The sequence below is a fragment of the Diabrotica virgifera genome, chromosome 9 (assembly GCF_917563875.1).
Source record: "Diabrotica virgifera virgifera chromosome 9, PGI_DIABVI_V3a".
NCBI lineage: Eukaryota > Metazoa > Arthropoda > Insecta > Coleoptera > Chrysomelidae > Diabrotica > Diabrotica virgifera.
In genome coordinates, this window is record NC_065451.1 from 38887184 (window position 1) to 38893183 (window position 6000).

Consider the following 6000-nt stretch of genomic DNA (forward strand, 5'->3'; position numbering starts at 1 on the left):
CTATTAATGAACGATTTCATTATAGGCAACACAACATACATTGCTTGCATAAATTAATTAAACGCTCTGTGATTGGCAGTGACCTCTGGTGTAGGCAACCAAACATATACCTAATTATATTCCCACTAAAAAATTTAAAATCAAGTAGCCGCTGTTGGTACTATCTGTCAATGTATGTCATTATTTACTTTATTGTTTAAAATTCTGTGTATTTGAAAAATCAAAAGATGGATATATCTTTATTTCTGAAAAGTACGGTCGACGGAAAAGTTTTGTAACGAACTCGTGAATTAAAATGGCGATTAACAATCTCGAACATTAACGCGCTTTAACGCGCTCGCTCCGCTCACGCGGTAAAATATCTCAATTGTTAATTGCCCTTATTAATACACTTGTTGGTTAAATAACTATTAATACCTGAAGGTCTCTGACAAGATAATCTATTGTTAACCTTTCCGTGACCGTGCGGGGTATTTTAGGTACCCCAGATGCGGTTTTGTTTTTATATCTTTTAAAAATATATTTTTTTTCTCCCTCCAGGTAATCTTAGAAAATACATTACCAAATGGTTTTTTTATAAAAATTATTAGATATAATTTTAATCTTCTCCTAAAATCAAAATTAAACTTACTTGGGGTACCTCCGTTACCCCGCATGGCCTATTGCATATTGAAATCAAAGGGTCAGTTGACAGCTGAAATTACAGAATATCAGACAGAAAAACTAAACATCATGTAGTACATTCATAAAACCCATTTGCAGCATACATCGAGAAGATAGTAGAAAATTTGTATGTCCGGACTGTAAAAATAATGGATAAGAGCAAATTCTAATAAAAGGTCAAAATAAAAAAAATCTACATTGTTTAATAATAAAAACAAATTATTTCAGTAACTAGTGCTCTACTGTATAACTTTCGAAACAATAATGTATAATTTAAATGATTTATTAAAGTATTTTAGTGGGGTACCATAGTTACCCCACACGGCCTGAAGCGCAAGTTTTTGTAACACGGTTTCGGAAAGGTTAACGAAACATTAGAAATGACAAATCTAAACGTATTACAATTATTGTTCAACACGTTTTTGAACGATTGAGTGACTATGATCAGAGAATAATTACTGCTTAATAACTGGCTATCCCCTGTTGCAGCTGTTTATGAATCACATAGACAACGTCTTCTAGATAAAAAAAAGTAGCAACAAGTGTTTTGGACATCAAAAGTAGACGAGGTGCATGCTCAGAAAATCTACTAGTTCGGGTAGACTTCAGATGTCTCTCTCTCTCCTGTCGTTTCCCCATTACTGAGGATCGTGATTTCTTCCAATATTCCTAACAATGTTTCTAAATTGGTCTCTATCTTCAGCTGCTCTAAGAGCTTCGCAGAATGAGTTTCCAGCTGAATGATTTATTTGGTCAGACCATCTAGTTGGTGATCGTCCTCTTGATCTTCTCCCCGGAACTTTTCCAGAAACAATTAATCTCTCCAAACTGTCGTCACCTCTGCCAACCACGCGACCAAATAATTGCAGAGTTCGTTGCAGACATATTGTGGACAGCCTTTTTTTCATATTGAGTTGGTTTAGAATGGAAACGTTTGTCCAATGAGCTGTCCAAGGTATGCGCAGCATTCTTCTCCAGCACCACATATCAAAGGCATCAATTTTTGGCGATCGCATGCGCGAAGAGTCCAAGTCTCTGCTCCGTATAGAAATATTGAGAATACAAGGGCATTCACCAGTCTCATCTTGATATTTTGAGATTTAGATCTGTCTTTCCAAACTTTAGTTAGGCGACTCATCGCATTTTTTGCCATACCAATACGTCTCCGAACTTCTGCTTCACAGTTACCATCGTTATAGTTATACTAGACCCGAGATAGACAAAGGTGTTTACTATCTGGTATTCCTGTAATATGTTAGTCAGTTGAATAGTGTCTAATCTGTCGACCACCATTATTTTTGTCTTAGCTTTATTGATTTTCAGACCAACTATATTCCTTTCGTTCTCAACTCTTCGCAGAAGATCAAACATTTCTTGCTAATTTGCTGCTATAAGTGTAGTGTCATCAGCAAATCTTAAATTGGAGATTTTCCTACCAGCTACTGTTACTCCACCGGCCCATCCTTCTAAAACCATCCTCATGACATGTTCACCATAAATGTTAAATAAGTCAGGTGACAACACGCATCCTTGTCTAACACCTCTCTCGGTCTTGAATTGGTTTGAGAAATTCTGATCTAGAACTTCAGATGAAGGATCACAGAAATTCGGATTGGAGATAAATGAAGACAAAACCAAATAGGTCTATGATCATGGGAGGGACAGAAGAAATAAAATAAGAAGACTTTAGTATAAGATCTGTAAGTAGTAAAAGCTATAGCTTTAAAAGGGTGGACAATTTTGAATACCTGGTATTCGACAAAAAGAGAGATGGATGCCAAAATAGCAAAACGGAATAGGAAATTAGGTAGTTTAAGAGCCCTAATAAACTCAAAATACGTTTCTAGACAAGGCAAATTCCGAAGATATAAAACAGTAATTAGACCCACAATAACATACGCCTGCGAGGCATGGGCATTAAATAAGAAGGAAGAGGATACTCTAGAAAGTTGGGAAAAGAAAATACTGAGACGCGTATTCGAAAGACGGAAGACAGAAGGTGGGTGGGAGAGAAGAGCCAACAACGAATTAATGTTTTAATAGGTTTTGTAAAATATTACAAGGCATATGTGGTGAAAAAGTAAAGTACAGAATCAATTGTCGGCCAGTATTTGATTTTTTATCAAACGGCCTAACTTCCCTTTTTGATTATGTAAGTATAGTTTCTTTACTAAACTAATAATAATCTCAATTTTTTAGCCCAGAAAATCTGTTAACAGGGAAACACTATACAGGGTGTTTGGTAAAGAATGGGCCATAGCTTAACCTTAGATTCCTGAGTTTAAAATAGGTCGATTTAAGCTAACTTACCTTAGTACAAAAGTTGATGATAACCGAAATTCAGGGTGTCAAAGGTAAACTTTTATTTTATTTATTTTTGAATATTTCCTGATAGGCATGGGACAACAACACGAAATTTGGTAAGTGGTGCTGGTATTGTAAAGTTTAGTAAATTATGTTAAACAAACGCCACTGGCGGAATTGCTATTTTAGTGAAATTTTTTGATTTTCCAATACTTTCTATGTAAAAAAACACACTCTTCATTTGTAACGATAAAGCCATTAGTTTTCGAAATATTTGAAGCTAAAAACGAAGGAGCATAATACACTAATTAAAATAAGTGTGTCTTTTCATTTTTAACTTCAAATATCTCAAAAACTAACGACTTTATCGTTACGAATGAAGAGTATGTTATTTGCATAGAAAGTATTGGAGAATCTAAAAATTATGATAAAATAGCAGTTTCATTAGTGGCGTAGAATTTGGGAAGGGTCAACCACTCACTTTCCCCTGTCGTACGCCTCTAGTAATAGCCAGAAACGATTATTTAACATAATTTAGTAGGGTGTATAGTGCCTACACTTTCTGCCAAGTATCACATGGATATGTCAAATTATGTTAAAGTATTCTTTTTTTTTATAATTTATTCTGTATTTAAAACTTTAAGAATTATCCGTGCCCGGTACTATATAATTATTTGACATAATATCCTTATGGTACTTGGCAGAAAGTGTAGGTACGGTCAAAGAATACATATCTCTCACAAGAACCGACACGGACGGCGATTCTTTTGTTGTTTACATGTACTTAATTTTAGTATCGAGTTGGCAAGTGTACACGCGAGTACACTGAGAAAAGTCTCGCACATTTCTGGCGTGTATCAATAAAATTTTAGTTGCACTGAGAGAAAGGTTGCATGCAGGGCCGGCTTTTGTTGACATTCTTAATATGGTGGAATTATTTTTGATTTACAAAAGGTTGCAAATACAACACAAAGTAATGGTGAGAATTATATTGATTAAAACCATGGATAAAATACCTTTTTTATCCTGATTTTAGCATTGAAAGACCAATAATAAAATATATTATAGTGGCGTGACATTCACTAATTATTCTTTTTGGCTTATATTGATACAACGATACAAAATATAATTTGTTGTTTTCACCAATTTTGAAAAAGTGTGAACAAGTTGGTGAGAATTTGAACGACTTGGTGTGAGCTAATAGGCTGTCTGTCCGTGCGACCGCGAATATAACTCCTTCAGTCACTATACCAGGTAGAATGACAAATGAGGTGTCAAATGAAAGCTTATAATCCATGGATGGTACTCAAGGTGAGACATTTGACCTAGACTGTCTGTCCGTCCGACCGGAAATGTAACTCCTCCGTCACTATACCAGGTAGAATCACAAATGAGGTGTCGAATGAAAGCTCATAATACATGGATGGTACTAAAGGTGGAAAATTTGACCTAGGACTTCCGGTTTTAGAAATGCGACCGGAAGTACTCTTTTAAAGTCACCGCAATAGCACAAGTGATATATTATTCGACGCGCATTCGCAAGACGAGAACAAATATATACTTCTGGTTTCATGACTGTCTGTCCGTCCGACCGCAAATACAACTCCTCAGTTACTAATACAGATAGAATGACAAATGAGGTGTCGAATGAAAGCTTATAACCCATGAATGGTATTAAAGATGAGAAATTTGACATCGGACTTCGGTTTTAGAGTTACAACCGTAGGTACTGCTTTAAAGTCACTCAAAATATGATATGAATGTAAAACAAGATGACAAAATTAGTAAAATCGTAGATCAATCGACGCAAAGTTACACGAAGAGTTCCAATATCGACTTCCAGTTCTACTTTCGATTACTTTGGGTGAAAACCTAGGACCAATTACTTGTTTGTCGAGGTATTTCCTAATTCATTATATTCGTTATTTCGTAAAATAATCGAAAAATAACAGCCGTTGTAACCGTCACGGAATCCAATTCTTTTTGGATGACAAATGTTCGTGATCAACAACAAGAAAACTGTATGTTAAAATCGAATGTCAATATTTTCAATTTTTATTGTCTTGGAAACCAGCCAAAACATTCCGTACATTCCAGCCAAAACCAGCCAGTACATTCTTTAAAGTCGAATATCGGGGTAAATAAATAAAAAACCAATAAGTATTGTACTATTTTATTTCTATAAATATAAAGATGTAATAACTGAAAAAATATATATATATAGTATACAATAAAAACTAATAAGCAATCGAGAAAAGAGAAAAAGTGATTTTTTTAATTAATATATTAATTAATATACAGGGTGTCCCAGACTAATTTACCCACGCTATATCTCTTAAACGAATAGAGATTTTCGAATGGGACAAAAAGTGGTCTATTCTACTTGTAATACACTTTAATATGGCGTAGAAAAAAATTATCCCCTAAATATTCATCCCTTAGTTACAACCCCTAACTTTAATTTTTTATAGTTTTGGATATGGACTTCTATCGTCTATTCAACACATTTTTTGAAAATAAAATCGGTTCGTAAATAACCAAGAAAATATCAGTTAAGTTTTGTTAATTATGTGTCCCAGACTAATTTATCCAGGCTATATTTCTTAAAAGAATAGAGATTTTCGAATGGGACAAAAACTGATCTATTCCATTTGTAATACACTTTCATATGGCGTAGAAAAAATGCATCCGCTAAATATTCATCCCTAACTTACAGGGTGATATTTAAAAAAAAATTAAGTTAGGGGTTGTAACTAAGGGATGGATATTTAGGGGATATTTTTTTTCTACGCCATATTAAAGTGTATTACAAATGTAATAGATCAGTTTTTGTCCCATTCGAAAATCTCTATTCTTTTAAGAAATATAGCCTGGATAAATTAGTCTGGGACACATAATTAACAAAACTTAACTGATATTTTCTTGGTTATTTACGAACCGATTTTATTTTCCAAAAATGTGTTGAATAGACGATAGAAGTCCATATCCAAAACTATAAAAAAATATGCAGGGTGCTATTAAAAAATTAAAGTT